The 22,445-nt window shown below is 38.8% G+C and overlaps 1 long non-coding RNA gene across 2 annotated transcripts; it reads right to left on the reverse strand.

Annotated features, from left to right (window-relative positions):
* Positions 1-216: 216 nt before the first annotated feature.
* On the reverse strand, positions 217-22,435 carry LOC149107067 (uncharacterized). 2 transcript variants are annotated; one of them, XR_016209375.1, is made up of 5 exons: positions 22,301-22,435; positions 20,457-20,529; positions 20,189-20,268; positions 4,144-4,315; positions 217-1,205 (listed from the first exon to the last, which is right to left on the reverse strand). It is a non-coding gene; the product is annotated as an uncharacterized LOC149107067 (long non-coding RNA). The 2 variants fall into 2 exon arrangements; XR_016209376.1 differs by lacking the exon at positions 22,301-22,435 and adding an exon at positions 21,431-21,449.
* Between the last annotated feature and the right edge of the window lie 10 nt (positions 22,436-22,445).

Here is a 22,445-nt window from a genome sequence, read left to right on the forward strand (position 1 = left end):
GAAATGACATAAACAGATCCTCCACGAAAACATCCACTCAACGCGCGAGTAATATCCGCGTAAGAACTGGGTACAACTTAAAATAAATTAAGAGGGATGACCTTGGATGTAAGGCCTACAGGGGGTATTCACTCTCTTACCTTGATAATCTCTTGCCAGAATCTGAATGTCTGCAGCGAATTGACTTCAAACGGACTACAAACTCTCAAACAAGACTCTACTTCCAGACTAAGTTTATTCCAAACCGGCATAGCTTGATTACAAATGTGAATTAGCGAATGTAAAACAAAGTTACATTGAACTGAGGCTCTTTATTGTTATGTGAACATCAGCTATTCTCTAGAATACCGTGCAGTAAAAAAAACCTTTGCAGTACAAGGTAGTATATGTGTGTTTTTACAAGCTACAATCCTCGCCACAAGTCTTGTCAAGTCTTCGCTTTCAACGTGTACAATAGCAGTTGACTTCTGTTAACTAGAACCGTCAAAACAAATGTTAAAACTTTTAAGTATTGTTAGAAATGACAGAAATGGCTAAAAATTAGCAGGGAAACAATGTTTTACGCACATTTTTGATTAGTCTTCAAACAATGTATTTAGTTAGGGTCATTACGAATACAAACTTAAAAACGAAATGATATTTTGCTAACAAAATGGGACAAAAGATCGTAAAAGAGTACTGTTCTGCACTTAAGCAAAGGGGTTCGAGTACAATTACAGTAAATGTAACGGGCTAATCCAGGGGAATCAATTTTGGTGCGAGTTAGGGCGAGATTCGAGTTAGCGATAGTTCGACTAACAAGGAGTCAACTGTAATTCAAATCCCTTCCCCTCCCCCGCCCCTTAAAATGTTGTCCCTGTGGGCGTCAGTTGACTCGACCCAAGTCCGAATATTGTTTTGGAACAGATGGCATAGAAAGTAGTAAAAAAATGATCATTTACTGGTAATAAAGTTGACCCACGTGAAAGTAAGTGTTTTAAGTCTTTTGGCCAGGATTGTAGGGTGACTTCTTTGTGATCCATATGTTTATGTTATCTCGGTTTAGAAACATATCTACTTTTGAGACACTCATTTGCCTATGAATTCCAGTTTACAGTCAGACCTATTCATAAGACACTCAGACAACAACACAAAAATCTATCACAGTCGTCAATGGTAATGCACCCCATCAAATACTGATAACTACGGAAGCAAGACAACAAAACCTGCAAAATATTGAGAAGAAAGTTTAGAGACATTACGGTTAATAACTGAGCAAAAATGGATCAGCCGTTAGAGAAGTCTCTTTAAGATACATTTTAAAGACCCTCTCAATTGTCTGAATGGCAGCTTTTCTATCCCTGTATTCTATGTCATAACTCGTGAAATCCCCACGTACCCTTTTGTATATCTCCAGTAACCTGAATAAGGTACCGTTACGCCGCAAAATGTAACACCTAGGGAAAATATAACATTGACGCGAAATGCAACAACCTTTAAATAACTGCCACAGCTCTTGACCCAGAATAAAACAATTTATTTTATTCTTTAACAAGAGATGTAACAACGCAAAATGTAACAACCTTCTCGATATAGTATAAATTACTAGTAAAGCTTAGGGACGTTCGCGCGAAAATTTCCTGTCAATAGATTTTTTTAAAATTTTTACTGCAGTCAGATAATGAGTTACTTGTGTCAGAAATGCAAAAAAAAAAAAAAAAAAAAAAAAAAAAATAGACGGTCACCACTTCGTTTTGGAGATAAAGCGTGTGGGAACATACCTTGAGTTTGAAAAATTGGCGCACGTAATTCAGCATGGTCTACGGGGGTTTATAATTCAAAATATCGAGGGTGATTCAACGGAGGCAAACGATCTTTGTCATATTTTGTAGAGGTGGGTCTGTTGCGTAAATAATTCCAAATTTTCCAACGTTTTCACAAAACTTAACCATTCAAGAGGCATTTGAAACCGCCGAAAAGATAAACGAGGAGCTAAAAAGGACGGAATTTTGCAAAAAAATTCAAACTTCTAGTTGATTGATTTTCTTCATTTTTTCACTAAACGTAGAAAATTGGTAGAGAAAATGATCCATCAAAAGAAGAACAGGGGTCACCAAACGTCCAAGATCGTTAAAAGCAGACAAAGCTATCATCTGCCTCATCATTGTTCATTTTATTACTTAGCGCGCGCTCTCATGTATAACGTGGCGTGTGAATTTGCGTGCGCAGTAAGGATCCGCAGAAACAATTAGCGCGAATGTCCTTAATTTCCAATCACCCTGCAAGCATTTCCTCCTTATTCACTGTGTTTGGGTGGCTACACTTGGTCACAGCAACCTTCAGCACAGCTTTAGCTATTATCCTATGATGGTCGAAACCTCATAAACTTTAAAAACCGCTGTTTATGTTACTGTCAATACCAATAGAGGTAAAGTGGGAAAGAGGAGCAAAGGGTCACAATAGTTGTTACATTGTAGAAATAATTGTTCACCTTTCTCAGTGCTATAGTTTACCCAGTCAATATACTAGCCCATCAGTTTTTTTTCGAATAACGAAGACATTGAGCAGGGCTCCAAGGTTCCTTCTTCTACGGTGTGTGATAACAGAAATAAAAGCAATTTGCTAACATCATAACGTGACTTCTAACGTCTCTAACTGTGACTGATAGGTGTTAGTAATTATTCTTGCCTTCGGACATGTTGTGTTGTTGTTTATCGTTAGAGGATACCAAGTTGTCGTTCATCCTTAGAGCACGGACGGACGGACACACACTTGACATGACAAACACGAACAATTCTTCTAAAACTACTAGAGTATGTGCACGTGACGTCATCAAATTCTCAAATCCAAAACTAAAGAGCCCCTAAAGGTTCTATCCTCATCAGGCATAAGAGGTACAAAATTTATATCCGTTAACAACTTTCCAAATCAATGGTGTGCTTCGTTTGGAAACCAGCGCATTTTGAATTTCAGAGTTATGGCGGCCAATGACATGAAGCTAAGATCGCGTATGTCGAAAAATATACATTTATCTCCTGATTTTTAGCTAATTTAGGAGTTAAAGTATTAGGAAAAGTGCTAATGTAAACGTTTTTTGGTTCGGTTCAGATAATCAGTTGACTAGATAGCCAAAGTAAGTTCCAGATGTTTACACGGCTATTTTCCGGCCGCCATATTGGAGGACTAAGGAGGTCCTCCAACATGGCGGCTCCATATTAGACTTTATAATTTTGCGCGGAACATTTCGACGAATATCTCAATTTTGGGACAACGCACACACCTTAAACTGGGAGAACTGTCTTCTTTATTTATCGTCTATAATATCACAATTTCTTGACTTTATCCACTGAATGGTTTTTGATTATATTTTTTATTGCGTGACAATGGACACACTCTATTCAACGAGAGGAAATTTTGAGCTGGTCATGTGACCAGTGACTAGTAAGTTTATATACTTTGACTGGCGATAGGCGATGTTAAGCTTGACAAGAAGACTAATATGTCTAAATCTCCTTTATATACTAAGATCAGAGTTGTTACATTTTCCGTGGTTACATTACGCGTTAAAGAGGTTGTTACATTTTGCGTCAAAATTCGTTACAATTCGAGTGATAGATTTTTTTTACATTTTTCGTTAGTTGTTACATTTCGCGGCGTAAGGGCCCCTTTTTCTACGGAGCATTCATCCGGTGGAGTACTCCCACAGGCTTAAAACCCTACTTTCGCCGATGAGGTAAACTACTGTGTTTGATATAAAAGTCAAACGTCTGGTTCAGATAAGTGGGTTAACCAGGCTTGTGAATCAGGAGCACGTGCGTGACTTATGGCGTGACTACGTGACTAGGTGAAAATTCACTCTTATCAATATTAATGGACGATTAAAGAAGCTGAAACAAAGGTAACAAGACATTGATGAAAGCTCAACACTGGATTGAAATTTTGAAGGTTTTCTCTTCTTTATGGATGGAAATCGGAAAGTTTCCAGAGGGGTAAAAGTCTGTATGCGAGCCAAGTGGCCCATCAGGCCGGAACTTATCCCGGTTTCCGTAACATGAAGCGACTAGGAGCATTTCTACTCCCCCCTGGATGGGAAAGGAAAACCCACTAACTAGAAGACAAAACCAAGAAGAAAATAAACCGCGATTATTTATGTTTAGTTCCTACCTTTTTCTAGCAGCCACAGCTTCAACCACAGCAACCTGTAATACAGCTGAAGAATTCGAAGCAAGTTGATATGAACTTCATACATTCCCAAAGGAAACCACAGCACGCTATGAAATCGTCCGTGCGATTATCAGCTCCTGAGATGCCGGCAGGTGCTACTCTCGTCATTTTGCTGAAAGTGTCAAAAATTAAAGACCGTAAGCAGAGAAAGTGTTTTTGACGGAGCTGGGCAATTAAGAAAAAGCACTCTAGAGCTAGAGGACAACTGCAGTGTGCGTCATTCCTCTGGAACAGACCCTTCCCTGAGAATTTTGTCAGTCTTAGCCTATTCTCTTCAAGAAAATTGAATTCAAAACAAAACAAAAACACAAAAACCGGCGCTTCCCGTACTCGTTTAGGAGAGGCAGCAGCTTGTATATTCGCAATAATTCCATAATAGTTCCGTGATCATTAATACATATTTGTACGATTTCTTCCTACGTTCACGTATTCAGAGCCTGTTTCTTATTCTGCAGTGGGAATTGCTCTGTATCAAGAGATCATCAAGGTAAGCGAGTGAATCCCACATATAGGCCTTCTACCCGAGGTAATCCCTCTTAAGTTATTTTTAGACATGGTACCCAGTTTTTTCGCGGATCGATGCTACTCGCGCGTTGCGTGGATGTTTTCGTGAAGGATCTGTTTATGTTTCGCTTCGTTTCGTTTGAAAGCGAAGGAAAACCTCCCACGTTCTGGGGAATATCTTCTTTGATATGTTATCTACAAGCAAAGGAGCTTCGGCCCTCGCTATGTTATAATACCTTTGGAAACTTTAACAGGAGTTTCAATAAGAGACAGATGTCTTCCCTGCACAAACAGTAACAACTGAATGAATGGTAACAACTGAATGAACGGCAGAGACGAGTGCAAACCAAAACAAACGCCAAAACAAAACTAGTGGGATCATAAAACATTCCTTTGAGAATGGAATTTTTCACTACTGCATTTCCTAAGTGAACAATTATTATCTTCTCGCTTTTTACAACAAGTTAGAAAAGATAGAAAGCAACTGCACTCCTTAAAGATCACTGCAAAATTTCTATTATCTCACAGGCAAATCGATCCCTTCTTCAGTTTCCTAAACCTCCGCACTGAAAGAAATCCAACCCAAAGTTAAACAGAATCAAAAAAAGATCCATGATTCAAAAAGGTTCTTCCATTATTGCCTATAGCTGAAGGCCTATGCAAGCGCTTGCAACATTCTGAGGCCGAAATTTGTAGCGTCGTTATATGTTGCTGCTTTAAATTTGGAATGCTTCAAACAAGTCCCAACATCTCCTTTGTTGCGTAATCATTGAGGCGTAGCTCAAAAATGTGGCGCGCGTTCCCGACAGTGTTAGATTCGTTTACGTACACATCGATCACACTTTGTCCTTGGTAAACGTAGCCGTGGAGAATTTGATGTCAGCATTTTGCATTTAATTGTAATTGCACCATCTAAGGTGTTTTTGAACAATTCTTTAGTTAAACGCAAAACTCATCTTATGTTAGAAAGGCCTCGCCCTTATTAACAAAACGGGAAAAAATTGTTGCCTATTCAAAATGAATACGAAACACTTTATCTCAAGCAATGGAAAGTTTCATACTGGGCTTGATTTATTGGAAACGGGCAAAACACCGAGTATGGCTTCAAGTATTTCTATTTATGACCACTTTGCCTTCCTGGTCACTGATTCCCCTGACCTTCGTTGTGAAATCGAAGTTAAAAACTCTCTTTCCCTCACTGTAAACAGAAATAGCGAAAAACTTTGGCTTTACAGCTAAAAGGTAAAGGGTTACTTGGCGACAAACAGCTTAGACGTCGCATAATCCAAACGAATGATTAACTACATTAAGAAAAGCTCATTAGAAAGGATACAAAAACCAGGGTCGTTGAGCAAAAGTAACGAAGTCCATCGTTGATTGGCCCTTAATGGCGTTAACTTACTGAATCTAATACTCATCTTGTGCATTTGTTCAATTAACAAAAGTCTGACAAGGGTAAAGTAGTGATAGGTTTCGTTTACTATAAAATATGTGCATTATTATGCAATTAATCATAACAATTACAATTTCCTCAAATGTAATTGGTGCATAAACTGCTGTATTTTGCTCTAATTAATCTGCAAAGCTGTAATCGGACAGTGTAATCGGACAGTTGGCTGTAATCGGACACCTGTTACATGAGCCAATCATTTTAAGTCCTCTCCACTAAATCCACCAATCACAACATTGATTACAACTACTATGGTAACCAATTCAAGAGACTGACTTTGTAAAATTGTGGAGGTTTAGTCTCTGGTGACTGTTTTGAAAGAAACTTAACAGCCATTTTGCAAACTGTTCTCCATATTTTTAATTATAATATTTAAAAATGACTATTAAACGCTCTTTTTCAAATGAATTTTTGCTTTTGTGGGAAATTGTAATTGTTATGATTAATTGGTAACAAATCGTGATTAACAAATCGTGATTAACAAATCGGACTCCCGCTACGCGGTCGTCCGATTTTGTTAATCACTCGTGTGATTACAGACCAAATTGGACTCCACTCAGTCCTGTTACCATTATTAATGGATAAATACAATACTTCCGCGTTTCTCGGAGGTTGTCGATCAGTAACCGCACAGACATTACTGTTAGCTATAGAAAATAATACTTAGTATTAGGATGCAAAGTCATACGCTTAAAAGAATGAAGTATTCAGTCGAAAATCTGCACGATAATCAGCAGAACAGGGTCAGAACAGGAAACCAACAAAAGAGCTCCAGAATTACTCAATGCACTGCTCAATCCCTTATTCACATCTTATGTTCTTTTATATTTCAAATAGTTTTGTGGAGGTTACAGACTTAACCCCGTCTCTTCCATCTTCCATGCCAATTCGACGCCTCCTTTTCGCTCTTCTTTAACATTTAACAGGACTTCAGACGTAAATACAGATGCTTAATCCGTTGGAATACTCCCCAGTGTCTAAGTTCACTAGCTCCCTCGTGGTGTAAGTATTCAGTCAGAGTTTATTTTTATCGATGGAAAAAAACGTTTCATATACTCGACAGGTAAAAGGCGTAAAAGTTTATTAAGTTTCAAATACAATGGGCCATCGATCGATCAACGGACTTTGTATTCTACGCGCGTAATCAATCAAATTATTTTTCCTGGTTAGTATGGTTTGCACGAATTGAAAGCCTATATCAATTTGTTCAGTAATTTCCCAAAACTTGCGAGCACCCAGCTAGTACGTAGCAAAATATGATTCTTTTCACGAGTACTGAAAGATGGAGGGAAGTGCGGGCTCATTTTCGGAACAGCGGCTAATGTAGTTGCTTTGGCCGAGGAGCTCTGGGTACTCAAGTCCGTTAAAATTACAAGTTTCATGCTCAGAAGTTACACGTCTATTGAACCAAATCAAAGCTCGCTTCTTTTATGGTAGGAGTAGCCTTAAACGAAATCTTCTTACCACGATCTCAGATCGGTACGGCTTTTTCTGCCCAGATCTCGAGTTTCGTACGGTGAACAGAGTGAACCCATTGACTCGCGTGAATCTGCATCAAACAAGGCATAACTAGCTGTGCTGCTGGGATTGGCTGAACCGCGATAAGATCTTATTATGTGGGTGTCTCAAAAACTAAGACCTAAGACCTAAGACCTAAGACTCCCTCTGAATCTCAAAAACTAAGACCTAAGACTCCCTCTGAATCTCAGAAACTAAGACCTTTGAAAAATTCACAAGGTGTCAATTTTATTTAAGTTAACCTTTTGCAGAGCCAAAAGGATGAAACAACAACCATGATGACTTTATTTCTAATTTATAAGCAATATCAGAAGTTGCTTTGAGGTGGATATAACCAATTAGAAAGCGGAGGCAGTCAAATATCCGAGGCTGCTATGTACTGGAGGACAGTGTCTTTCATTTCTAGTACTATGAATTTCGTGTAATCTACAATTAATAGCTAATTGATGAAGCACTTGAAATCTTCTTAGGCAATGTTTTTTACATATTTGTTACACTAAAGGTAGCTTACAAAAGTTTCAAGTATGTGTCAATGCTTCGCCAATTCTTCTTTGAAAAAAAAATGAAACTGCCATTTTTTCTGTTTTTTTTTTTAGATGATCGAGTCAGGAAAAAAAATAGAAACGGATTGAAAACATGTAAGGCAGCCAGTTGTGGACTACTGAGGCTTGAGAGAACGAGCAGCTTGAACGCCGCCATTCTTTGCCTCTGCACAAACTTCGCCAAAATTTCCCGCGCTAACTTAAAGAAAAATGATTGACATGGTCTTGTTTTCATAAGAGCGGACCTCTGAGGAAAAAACATAAAGTTCAAAAGGTCAGTCTGCGAGAGGCGATTAGTGGATTTCGATCTTTTTTTAGGCCGTAAAAAGCAATCATGAAAACCATCAATGACGCTTAGGGCCAACGACGAACTGCAAAAATGACCTTCGCCCTCTGTCTTCACTGTTTGTACCGTGCTAGAGTGAAAATACTCGTATTGGTGGTGAATAAAGGAGATGTTTTTCTTCGGATTTTTGCACTGTCTGATTTGGTTAACGATTAAGAGTCCCTGTCCATAAATATGGAAAATAACTCGGCAAGGGTCGAAAATCCGATTTCGCTCATATTCCTATGGTAGATAGGCTAGGGCATGACAAAAACTACTGGATAGTCTTTTTGACAAAATATCCTTTTATTTCAAAAAAATATGCAAATTACCAAAGTCCGTTAAAATCGTCATTGGACGCACTATTTTATTAAACAAGTTTGAGAGCCTCGCATGCAAAACCACATCATTCTTCCGTCTTTAAAACACTCAAATATTTTTGTGCAATGTTCAATTGTGTGCTGGGTTGATTTTAAGGAATGTTGCGGTTTTTGTTGGGTGCAAAATAATTAAATTTCGAAGACATGTATTTCATTCACTTAAAAGTACTTCGTAAAAATAATTGATTTTCACCATGTTCGAAACCTTCAAATGGATTAAGCTTCTAGTGGTTGAATCGCAGAAGGATGGTCTACAGATTCCTGTAAAAATTTCTTTGGGCAAATGATTGTGAGCGACGCGAGAGCTTTTCAAAGTACGTTAAAAATGCAGATATTTGACCAATCCGTCGTCAAATTTCAATCTACGGGTTAGACATATATTTTAGCAAGCGCCACATGTCTTGAGCTATATTAAGTTGAAATAGACACAGAGCTGATAATTTCGAAATGTTCTAACCTTATTTGCTGTAAAAGGCAGGTCCAAAAGCCGATTTGACGTGTTTCTGTCACCATTCGTCGCACATAAAGCAGAAGTTTGCTTTTGTTTACACAACGTCCGATGTACATCGCCAACTGTCAACTTATCTAATGGTCGAATACCATGAATCTCTGACCCTCTTTCGACACATATGATCACCACTGCATCTAAGTCAAAAACGGTTAAGTGATTTGTAGATAGTTGCTTGCCTTGCACTACACCAAAATATTACGTTTGATCATCGTTTGATCTCTTGCTGCTTGAATCCTTGCTTACAGCGGTTCCTTATTTGTTCGTCACGCAATGCTGTCATCCCATTTTAGGGGGTAGGGGTAGGACAATTTCTAACCTAATACGTAAGGCTCCGTAAGGCTCGGAACCAAAGGAAGCACACAATCTTGTTGAGTAGGAAGAGAGTAAATTAAGCAATGAAAAGAATGAATAGTTAACCATTACCCGTGTTGTTATCTTTTACTAGACAACCGCCACCTACCCGCCCTGCGTAAACACTGTAACGCTAAACTCGTACCTAGGTCTTTTCGCGCTGTGCAATTATTTTTGGTTTACATATAATACAGTGGGCTACCCTCGGGGAAATGGGAGGTGGCCGCTTAATAGGGGTTGGCCGCTTAATAGAGGTTGGTGTGCCTTGAATATTTTTTCACCATCGGGCTATAAATTTAGCTAAATTTCTTAGTAAACATGGAGTCAATTCAAGACAATCATGATAGCCGTCATTCTCGGAGACCGAGGGGCAGTTAGTGGGGACAGGGAAAAAGTGTAAACGGGTCTTCTCATCCGTTTAGACTTTTCCCCGCTCCCAATAACTGGCCCTGCGTCTCCGAGGATGACGTCTAGTAGTGGTGCGTCCAATGACGATTTTAACGGACTTTGGTAATTTGCATATTTCTTTGAAATAAAAGGATATTTTGTCAAAAAAACTATCCAGTAGTTTTTGTCATGCCCTAGCCTATGTACCATAGGAATATGAGCGAAATCGAATTTTCGACCCTTGCCGCGAAATTAAGAATTTGTCTGATTTTTACAGGCAGGCACTCTTAAGCGGAAACTGAACACAAGATCAAAAGTGATCACTGAGATAATTTTTGCCGTTTCCGTCTACCGTAAACGTCATGCTGAACCTGTCTATGCTTGGAGTAAATTTTAATGGCTTCAGTGGCATAAAACGAAATAGAGCAAATGTAAGTACTAATGTATTAACTAACATTTCACTTTTTTTCCCAAAGCGGATGAAATTCACGTCGGTTGATGTGCGTGATTCGCGTTATTTTTAGCGCAGCTATCCGAACGGGAACTACTGAAAGCCCATTCACCAAAACCAAACAATTTGTTTGGTTTCCAAAATAACACCGTTGCCGATTCAAAGAAAACTAGTTTTTGAGATTTAGGAGATATGTCCAGAAATGCAGATAGTAACGAAAATGGCAGATTTGACGAAATTCAAAGGGGTCGTGGGTCTTAGTTTTTTGAGATTCAGAGGGGGTCTTAGGTCTTAGTTTTTGAGATCAAGAGGGGGTCTTAGGTCTTAGTTTTTGAGATTCAGAGGGGGTCTTCGGTCTTAGGTCTTAGTTTTTGAGACACCCCTTAACATGTTGCTTAACTTTGAGCATATTGTCCAGTTTTGAAATGTCAGCCAGATTGGCGCAAAACAACGTTTCTTTTTAATGAAAGAGAGATTCCAGCTAGCGGAAAATCTACGAAGTGCTCGCTCGCAAGACAAATTTGATCACTGCTTGTGCTCGCAAAAAGAAATGTACTGCTCGCAAAAACCATTCGATACCCGTAAATTTATCTTCAGTTGTAAGGGTCTGTCAGGTTTGTGTCCTGTCGATGTATGATCATATTTTGCACTTCTGAAAACCAGATCGATAAAAAATCTCCTATTTTGTAAATGACATTGACAAAATAAATGAAATTGACTTGGTAAATAGAATGTTTCTTTAGCTAACAATTCGAGACACGCTTTTAACATACTCCGGCAACAAAGTTCAACAACTGAAAATAGCAGTTTTAAATATAAACGTGCGAGTTATCGAATCTCCTAACGTGTTCACAATGATGGCTTAGAAATTCAGTCAAGCACAAGACATACCGTAATCTAATTTGATAATAAAAGCTTAACTTGAACCTGGTAGACATCGATCTAGAATTTCCATTCACTAAATTTAGCATCCTATCACAACACAAATCGATTTTCATTATCTTTTCTCCCGTTACTGTTATTTTTGATTTGATTTTCACTGTTTTATGTGGTTTTTGTTAAAAAGGAAAACAAAATGCTGTGTAATGAATTGAAATTCTTCTGGTCGGCGATAATGTATAGGACTGGTATAGATTTCTCATTTGAAGAATGTTGATTTAAGAGCAAATGCACAGAAAAATAGAGCAAAATGCAAAAATTGCGGCCACGGTCAAAAATGAAACCAATCTTAATTTTCAATTTGTAATGAGGTATTAACGAGTTTTCAAAGGTTTCGGTGTTTCTTTCTCAAAATACGGCCGGATTTTCGAATTATTTGAGAAAATCGATTTTCGCACTCCCACTGGCGAAAAATAGCAGAATAATTACCATAAATTGACATTCGTGTAAATGTCTTTTCGTAAGTAGTAAAGTCTATATCATCAGGAAGAAAGAAACTGATTTAAAAGGAGAAGTATCTGACACTTAATTTATGCCTGCTTTTTTGTTCTAGATGATGCTTCTTGCCACGAGAAAACACATTCTTTGATAAGGCTCCACCGCAGTCTCAGCAAATCGAGTTTCACTTCATAATTACAAACCGACTATTCGATACGTGGCCATCGTTCAATCGGGCTCGTTTTTTGGCTATAACGTGTCTAAGTGTTCTCCTTACACATCATATAAAAATCAGGTTTTAAATGAAACTATGGCGCTAAACTCTGCTTCACAGCTTATAAAGGATGACTTACTTTTACATGCCGTACAGCTATTCTCCATTTTATGCTGCGGTCCAGATTTTGTTGAGGAAAGCAACTTAACGGTAGTTCATTCGGTCAAGGGTCACGGCTTTAAAGTCACGGTAACGTCAGTCAGTAGGGACTTTAAGCAGCGGGAACGCGGACGGCAACGGGGACGCCGAAACCTGTGAGAAGGCTGGGGAGAGAAGGCCGTTGTGGCAGGAATTCACAAACATTAAGCAGCACCGTCCGAAACCGCGGTTTCCGCACTGTCAAGCTTATTGACATTATTCGTCCTCTGTTTATCAGGATGAACTAGGATGACTTCATTGAAAGAAGTTCGCAATCAACTCTTGATAATCACGATGAAGGTGTGTTAAACGATGACGAACTTCTACTCTTGTACGATTTAAACCGGTCGAATGATCTCGACCAACCTTATGATTCCTTTCCTGATTTTAACTTCGATGGTTTGAAGACGATTGCCGGTCCGAATTTCGCTTCCACAAACGCAACTTGCCCCTTCTCGCTGAGCTGTACAATGAAGTAAATGAACTTATTATCAGCAGATGTTTAATCAGACTGGCGCGACAGATCAGTGTGCGGACTGATAAAGATCTAGGTAAACCACTGATCTTACGACTGAAAATGGAAACAGCTACGCAAGTTTTAATGGTGTCTACCCTTTTAAATTTGTTAGAATTTCACCATAATGAGCCATTTGACATTTGAGTACTTCTTGAAAGGAAAAATTTCGATTGAAATTCGTGTAAGTTGTCTTTATTTACATAAGCTTTCAAAAAGATATTTCACGGTACTCACATGTTCGCCGACCGGCTTGAGTTGAATTCAGATTTCTCAACGTTTCTTTAAAATGAAATATGTCACATAACAAGAGAAGACAAGCATTAAAGTTCCTCGAAATTAGTAACACGGGTTATTTAGCGTTGACACAGCAGAGGAAACGAAAGCGAAAACTCACGTTTTCAGACAACGCGAAATGTGCTTCACTCACGTCGGGCCCGAACGCAGAACGTCAACTTGTTTCCCGCCAGTCATGCGCAGTGGACCTTTTGGCTTTTCCCTGATCTCATGGCGTTCCCGTCGCCGTCCGCGTTGTCTTTGCTTAAAGTCCCTAGTGACGCTCCTTCACAAACGGCTGTAACGCACACCGATGGAAATGAAATTTTCAAGATCTGGAAATGCATTCTAATACCACAACAAATTTATTTCATCTATTCTTACAATTTGTGGCCACGCGGGAAGCTCAGATTAAACAGTTGGATTTGATGTGTTTTTTTCTGTACTTATTCGATGGCGGCTATTTCAATGGTGGCCATTAATGTGTGGGACATAAGTTAATACAGGATCATAATTTCTTGGCAGGATTATAATCTCTTGGTTAATGTCGTTAAGTTGGGAGGGAAGGGCTTAAATATAACCGGATCCCGGGAGCTTTTTAAGGTCGAAAGGGGGGGGGGGGTGGTGGAGCTTCTCAATGGCAGTTTACCGTACCCTTTCTATGTTATTTGTATCTTGCGGTCTCAGTGTGACCGCGTCATCTTTATGCTCCAAAAATTCTTCACATGATACCATTTCCACATTACAAAGTGAGAAAGTATTTTATGGTGGATAGCAGCTACACTTCTTCAAAAAATCTTCAATTCGACAAAGGTAGGTGTCGAAATATCTCGATTACAGCTAAGCAAAGGAACCACTTCTACTGACTCCGGCAGTGATATCTCACGTATCGGAACAGCAATGGCCGCCAACAATGGTGAGAAACGAACACGCCTCGCTTCTAAGACGGACTGTTCAATTACGCCAAAATAGACCCTTGATCAAAAGTTGTTGATTTCACCTCTCTTTTTCCATGCCAGGAGCGTCACGCATTGTAATGACAGCGCATAAACAATTCACTAGATTAGAAACTTTGGAAATAGCATTATTTTCAGATTCAGGAAATGGGTACCTGTCTAATAGGAGAATATTTATATTCAGCACATAATTATTATCAGCGTTTTCCTTTCTGAGCAAGATCACTATTAGACACCGAGGCGAACGTGGAGCAAGGACGATCCACTCCCCCACCCTTAATGGTGCTTTTTTTCGTTCCTTCCAAAACATCTGTTCTGTCGGAAAACATCAGAAATTCAAGTGATTATTGTATAGAGGCCAAACTCTTTTCTGTCACTTCTGTTTGCTCCGTGTTGGACAATTTATCGAACAAGTTTGTATGTCGATTGTAAAATTTCATGATAGTTTCCGGGAAAATTAAAGCTAATTTGATTTCATAATTCAATTTGAATGTTTATACAGGCGTAATGGTGCACTACTGATTCTCTGAGATAAAAGTATATTTGGGCTGTGGATTTCTTGCCTTGTGCCTTTTTTCAACCCGGATTCAAAGTTCAGTAATCGGCTAGTTTTCATTATTGTAAACTTCCGAAAGTAACGACACTCGTTACTTTCGACTTTTGGGGCTCGTTACTTCGGAGAGCAAAAAAGTTATATGAAGTTGGCACGACTGAGCTCTGTTTTACGAAATAAAAGATAAATTTCGTTAAAACAGTTGTTAAACATGAAATCATATTCTTCGTTGCAGTTTGAAGCTATGTTTCTGCCACATGGGTAAGCTGCTTCATACCTAGACCGCGTTGTCAGTGGTCGGCAGGAAAGCTAGTCAGATACTGTAAACTGTTTCAACAATATCTCAGTGCGTTGGCCGAGTTTTCAAACGTTCCTTTTACTGAATAGTATACGCACCTGTTGAAATGATACAGAGTTGTCAATATCAATTTAAAGAAAAGTTCTTGTTAGTATACGTTCCTGTTACTTGATGAGAATTCTACGGTTTTTGTGTTAGCACGGCGCAACATAAACTGACGAAGCACAAATTGACATTTCACAACGCTTCGTGGCATAAGCGATACTTTCTCTTGTTGTAGCGTGCCTATGATCACACGGTAACTTTCACCTGACTATTGATTAGCAAAAAAAATATACCACTAAACCTTAAACTCACTGTTTTCGGCGGGGGAGGTGGGGGGTGGGGTGGGTGGGGTGCTTTATGGGTGGGCTCGCTACTTTAGGGATTTATTAGCGGTCACAAATTTTCGACGTTACTTTCAGGGGCCTCGCTGATTTCGGGAGGTTGTTACTTTGGGACGTTTACGGTAACCAAAAAGTGCAACCATGTCTGTATAGTGCAAACGGGCTTATAGGCATATTTCGGGAAACCTGGTCACAAACTAAGGCCACCGCGAAATGTTTCGCTTCCCATCACCCAACCGACGACAGCCTTTTTTTTTTTGGACGAATAAAGAAAATTTAGGCTCATTGCCTTCTCCCTTTTTTCTGGCGTTTCCATGTTTAGTACCTTTCATAAACATCTGCAAGTGACTCTTACATCTAAACGACGTCTTCGAACACCTATGAAAGTGAGAGTGGCGAAATGGAATTCATGGCCGTGAAGATATAATCAAGGTTCGCCTGGAATAATTTATTTGTTAATTTTTCTTGTTAAAATTGTCTCAGGGTAATTGCATGTCATTCCGTGCATCAGCTAACAAACACTTTACACGTGGGAAAATGGTGATAGTATATCATTGAACCCGACATGCATTACAGGCTGAATCTAGTAACATAATGGAAAGGTCGTGACACTGGCCGTACAGTTGTTGTTTCTAAGAGGTGTATGGATATACTCAGGAACTTTATACAATTAATAGTTTCATGGAAGAACATTTATCTCAGGTTCAAGGGATGATTTATCATAGTTCATAAAATATTCTATTCAGTAATAAAGAATACGCCATCACCTGGTGACCTTTGTAGAGTCTCAGTGATTAGTGATGAAACGTAATCCTAATCCAGTTTGTATCGGGAATTTTTGGGACGGATTTGTTCACCGATTTGCCCCCATCCCCACAGCAGGGACAAATTTACACCATGGGCACATGCACGCAGTCATGTATTCGCCGTATAGATTCGAAGTATGTATGATTTCTGCAAAGCTGCATGTATTTTGACCCGCTAGCCTTCGAAAACAAGTAACTAAACCCTGCGTCATGTTTTGTGGCTCGGCGACTGCAAATGGCTATGAGTTGTAGCAAGAAAACAAATCATCCATGTAGCTCGCAAATGGCCGTGATGACCTCAGATCTGTGTACAGAGACTAAATTTTCCGATTTGTATCTCGGCAAATTCGTTGTGCTCATAATTGGTTGAAAGAAAACAAACTTTCCGTCCTGTGTAACTCGCCTAAAGGCCGTGTTTTGTGGCCAGAATGGTTAATTCACCTTTTTCATTTGTGAAAACAAGATTTATATTCGAGTAATGTAAACAAATACTAACAATGAAAAAATTTAAAAACATCTGGCGACGCACTGTCTTGCAGGCTCGCTGGTCAAAGCTTTATTTTCTCAATTAAGAAATGTTTGTTACAAGTGTTGGCGATCTGAAATTGAATTCTAAGTGTCGCCAACAGTTCAAATGCCTTTCCTGGAAAATATTTTGTCCAGTACAAGTTAATACTTAATTAATTAAAAACACTTTTACCGCAGGCTTCAACTTCACGTGCAAATCGTTATCTGTCATTCGGTCAAACTTAGTTTTCTATCGAGCCATTTGAACGCCACCAAAGTAGACCAAACATGCAAAGTACTCGCGTGAACGCACTGCTCTAATCTTTGATTACTACTACTTTTATATAATATAGTCCTTTGTGACTACATCCATCGCAGCATCAGATTAAGAGAATTAAAAACCTTAAATCAATTGCTATTGGAAGCGGATTGTTTGAAGCAACAGTTTAAACCGCTTCAGTGTTTCGTTACCGTGACAATATACAAATTAGTTGGAATTTCAAAAAAAATTCTCAGATTTTGGTAGCGTTTTTCAAAGCGCCCGCTGAAAAACCCAAGCAAATGCTTATATCTCGTGCAAGAAGAGTATTTCAACATCTTAGAGCCATAAAATGAGCTCGATTCGAGCTCTGCCACATAACGAAAAGTCTTTTTGCAATTGTAGACTAATACTTGCTTTACAACGGCTATTGTCACATCATCAAAGGATATGTTTTTCACAGTGACAGCTGTCATCTGCAACCGAAGGACAGACAAATATAGAGTGCCAAAAACTTCTTCTTTTAATAGTAGTATCTAATTCCCGAAGATATAATTTTAACTATTAACGCGAGGACGTTTTTGCAACGCTATATTTTGCCAATTTATTCGGCCATTTTTTGGCCAGAGAGAGTGCAAAATCCATTTTCCCAAGTATTCCTGAAAGTAGGCCGTATTTAGAAAAATGAGCCCCAAAACTTTCGAAAACTCATAAATACCTCTCTATAAACTCGAAACAAAGGTAAGTTAAGTTTTGACCGTGGCCACGCTTTGCTCGATATTTCTGTGCATTTGCTCTTAATTGCTACCCTTGCTAACTTTGTGTTTCACACTGTATTTACAATTAATTTACTTATTTTCGTTTTGTTCAGTGCCTTACAGTAATCAGATCTAATCTCTCCTTACAACAACAGAGCAAAATTAAGCGAACAGGTCGGCTGAAATAAGGAATTGCCAATGACGCAATTATTTTGTTACTGAAACAAATTCTCTCAGTTCGCACTATAAGAAAAACCATATACACCAGTAAGGAGAATTTGTGTCACATTAGGACAGAACAAAAACCAAGTAACTACAACCGTTCGTACTTCTATCTGTTTTTTTTTTTGTTGTTGTTTTGTTTTTTACTTAAAGACTTGGAGAGCAAGTTACAATGCCAGAGTTTTCTTCGCCGGTTTGTTTGTTTCGAGAAATCACCAAAATGTGAGTGACAAAGTCTATTGCCGCTTAGGAAAAAGTGCGAAGTCCGCAACAGGCAAAGCTTACACTGAATGAGCAATTTTATCAGACGGCTCTCTTTCCGAATCGGAAATCAATTTTCTGTACCGCAAATTTGAGGATTCAAAGCCTTCGGGAATTTTTCGTTCTGTTTGAAGAGACTGACACGAGATCTTTCGAGTTCGTATACACACTTGAATTGTTTTAACATAAAGATGCGCTAAGCGAAAGTTAATTAATTTTCAATGATAGCGAGACGAGTAACTTGTACGTACTGTACTTACAGTTCTCCTTTATGGCGGAATCTAAGACCATCCAAGAAATTCTAAATTTCACTTCGTTATTTGGGTAATGCCGTGAATCGAAATTGTAAAGCAAACGAGATTAAAAATTAGAATGGTCTCTGCGAAGCGTTATTTGAGGACGTGATCTGTCCACATTCCGAAGTGTCTACAATTTGAATGACTTGTCATCTTAGAATGCTTAAATCAACAAAAAGGTCAACACACGAAGTGATGACCAAAGTTTTAGAACGTTCCATCACTATACAAATACTATTTAGCAGCCCTCCATTTTGACCTTCCTTCCTATTTAAGCCAAAAACTGTCTATTTAAAAAAATAATGATTTGTTTTTCACTGCTTTATCAAGGTATGCATTATGTTCTTATTAATTACTGGACTGTAAAAGAAAAAGAAGGCTTTAAGAAAAGCAAAAACTAAAACACGGTCTTTAGTAAAGCGCTCGGTTTATCATTGTGGCAACTGCTTCAGTCTTCACCTTAGAGGCAGATCAGCATCTTATTTCTCACGACGTATCTCAACAAAGTCCAGTGAACAGGTCTAAAGAATTCTTAAACTGATCACCCATGCCAAGAACCATAAGAACTCATCGGAGAAGTGCAAGAGAGATAATTTGTATGTTTTCATGTTGGTAATCAAAGGACAATGTGCACGTCAGTGATTGCATGACTGCCTGAGTAATGTTACCACGAAATCCGAAAAAAAAAAAAAACTTTTGATGGTTTTAAACGAGACCTTGGAAAGCGATAGTCAATAAAGTTCACTGATTCAATAATGGACACGTTCCAAGTTTTTAATCGCGACGATTTAACTGCATAAGGAGATTGTTTTATTAGTTGTTTTTTTTTTCTTTTACAGTGACCTTTGTACGACAAACATCCACTTTCGTAGTTTTCCAGTTGCCTAGCTATCATGACTAGAGAGAAAACCTTGTTTGGAACAAACTCGTTTGGATTGCGGCTATTCGCTTTATCGTGAAGTTCGGCCGCAAGGCATTCGCGGCCAGAAAGTGTATTGCCGGTTTTTATGTACATGCGATGTCATATTCCAAAATAAGAAATTACATATCCTTCTGAGGTTTTAGTTCATCAGATATATATCCTCTAAAAACTTCATGTTTCACAATTGCGTTCAGTGCCTTACGGTGATCAGATCTAACTTCTCCTCACAACAACAACGCAAAATTAAGCGCGTAGGTCGGATGAAATAAGGAATTGCCATCAAGACACATCAACACATTCTTTTGTCACTAAAAGGAATTCCCACAGGTCGTAGAAATAGATATACACCAGTAAGGAGAATTTGTGTGTCACATCAGGACCTTATCAAAACCAACCAATTACAACCATTAGCACTTCTACCTGTTGTTCTTTGACTGAAAAACTTGGTGAGCAAGTTATATGATGGCGGAGGTTTCTTCGCCGGTTTGTTTGCTGCGGAAAATTACCAACTAAAATATGCGCGACAAAGTTCATTGCATAATAGTACAGTGGGAACTGAAACACAGAGAATTTTAATCCAAAAAAAGCAAACCAGATTAAAAGATGTGCAATTTTGTAAGATGATAGATTGATTGTTTTCGTGCTGTGGGGCGATCAAGGCCAAAAAATGAATATCTTTTGAAATTAAAGCCAGTGAGACTTGAGAGCGCGAAAGCAAAGTAGTAGGATTAAAATGCCTCTGAACAACAAATGTGCAAAATACCTGGAACAGACTCAGCTGTCGCAACTGTTTAATTGGTTTTGCTGATCTGTTCTCCTGTTGTTTCTTCAAATGATCAAAATCTGCAATAACAATCCAATGAACACTGACGTTAACACAACCTTCGTAAACGACACTTTGGAGAAGTAGAATTTTCCTTAGACTTCTTACAGTGTTAACAACAAACATCAGACGAACTATTTAATTAGGCAGTCGAACCCTGAAACGTGAATCTATCACCACATTGTTAAACAAATGATGAAGTTTCTACCTGCTGATGTTTCTGCTCCAATCAGCACCCTAAAGGAATCGCCACTTCCTCCTTTCTCTTCTTTACCAAACACCTGTGAAAAAATCAGGAAGCTTCAACGTCAGATCGAAGGAAACGGAAAGTGCTGATGAAGTAATATTTAACTGAGAGGACACACTCTTCATATTACAATCTTGGTCAGAATAAAATAAAAAAATAAAACCATCCCTCTCCCCGAATCAAAAAATCAACGATGAAGCGGAGCTAAACCTAAAATGCGCCATTTTTTTGTCATTGAAATGGGGAAAGGGGTGGTCTTAATTTCTCATTGAAATTGTCCACGATTGTTTATTTTCCCCCTAGTAACGCTGTGACAATCGTTTGTCTGTTGTGTTTATAGAGAAAAGTGATTCGCCGCAGTGATTACCTTACGTGTCTCAAACACTTACAGTGTATCATTCGGTGCAATTGAACTTCCTGAAACCAATTTATCTTCAATTTTAAGTTTGTGTTCTGTCGCTGTGCATGCAGGCTCGATTACCAGCCGCTTTTCGAGGAACATAGACCGACTCGAGAAATAGCGGCGGCAATAGCGCTTACTCTATTAGCATAGCTTGAACACCACACTGTAAATTACATCGACGAAATGAAATTGACTCAGAAAATGGAATGTTTCAGTAGGTAGAGACAATTCTAAACACACCTTTTTACATACTCTTACATACTATAGGTTCAACAATAGAAACTAGACTGAAGTAGACTTCTACAATTTCCCTTCACTAAATTTAACATTCCGTCACAACAAGAATCGATTTCCCTCATATTTTCTCCCCTTTCTGTTATTTTTGATTTCATTTTCATTGCTTCATGTGGCTTTTGTTAATACGACCCCCTCCCGCCAAAAAAGCAACAACATTTGAATAGTGTCAATTTCCAGCCCTAGCTTCATAAGAATTGTAAACTTTCTGTTTCGCACTTACTTACAATTAATTTACCTATTTTCGTTTTGTTCAGTGCCTTACAGTAATCAGATCTAATCTCCCTTTACAACAACACTGCAAAATTAAGTGAGCAGGTCGGCTGAAATAAAGAATTGTCATTGACGCAATTATTTTGTTACTGAAACAGATTCTCTCAGTTCGTACTGTAAGATATACATATACACCAGTAAGGAGAATTTGCGTGCGCGTCAGGGCAGAACCAGAACTAACTAATTACAAACATTCGTACGTACTTTAATCCATTGCTTTTTGACTATATGGTTAGCAAGTTATAATGCCGGAGTTTCTCCGCCGGTTTGTTTGCTACGGGAAATCATCAAATGTACATTGCACAATAGTGGAAAAGTACGAGCTTTCATAATGAGAAGTTTCGCAGCGACTAAAACCTACAACTGGCCATTTTCTTAGACAGACCTTTTTCGACAGAGAACTTGATCTTCTGTACGGTACTGAGAATTCAAAGACTTCGCCGGAATTTCTCGTTTTGATTGCAAAGATCAGACACGCGAGATCTCTCGAGTTCGTATCCTTGATAAGTTTGCCTCTATTCGTATTTTTTTAGACCTAAATATGCTAAGAACACGTAGTCAAGAGGGCACTAGAGTGGAACCCACAGGGGAAGCGAAAGAGAGGGAGACCCCAAAACAGCTGGAGGCGCACGAGAATGGCAGAGTTGGCGGCGAAGCATGTTACGTGGAATGAGGCAAAAGGCACTGCACAAAATAGGGTTAGGTGGCGCGCGCTAGTTGAGGACCTATGTTCCACTTAGGAACGAAGAGGATTAAGTAAGTAAGTAAATGTGCTAAGAAAAACGCAATTTATGCAATCAGGATAAGGAGACATGTATGTATATACTGTACTTACAATTGTCCTGTATGGCGGAATCTAAGACCGTCCCAGAAATTCTGAAGTTCACTTCGTTCTTTGGGTGATGCCGTGGATCCAAATTGTGAAGCTAACGAGATTGTGAAGCGCTATTTGATCTGCCCACTTTCCGAAGTCTTAAAAA

Source organism: Orbicella faveolata, unplaced genomic scaffold, assembly GCF_042242905.1.
Source record: "Orbicella faveolata isolate gen_17 unplaced genomic scaffold, um_ofav_v1 contig_27, whole genome shotgun sequence".
Classification (NCBI taxonomy): domain Eukaryota; kingdom Metazoa; phylum Cnidaria; class Anthozoa; order Scleractinia; family Merulinidae; genus Orbicella; species Orbicella faveolata.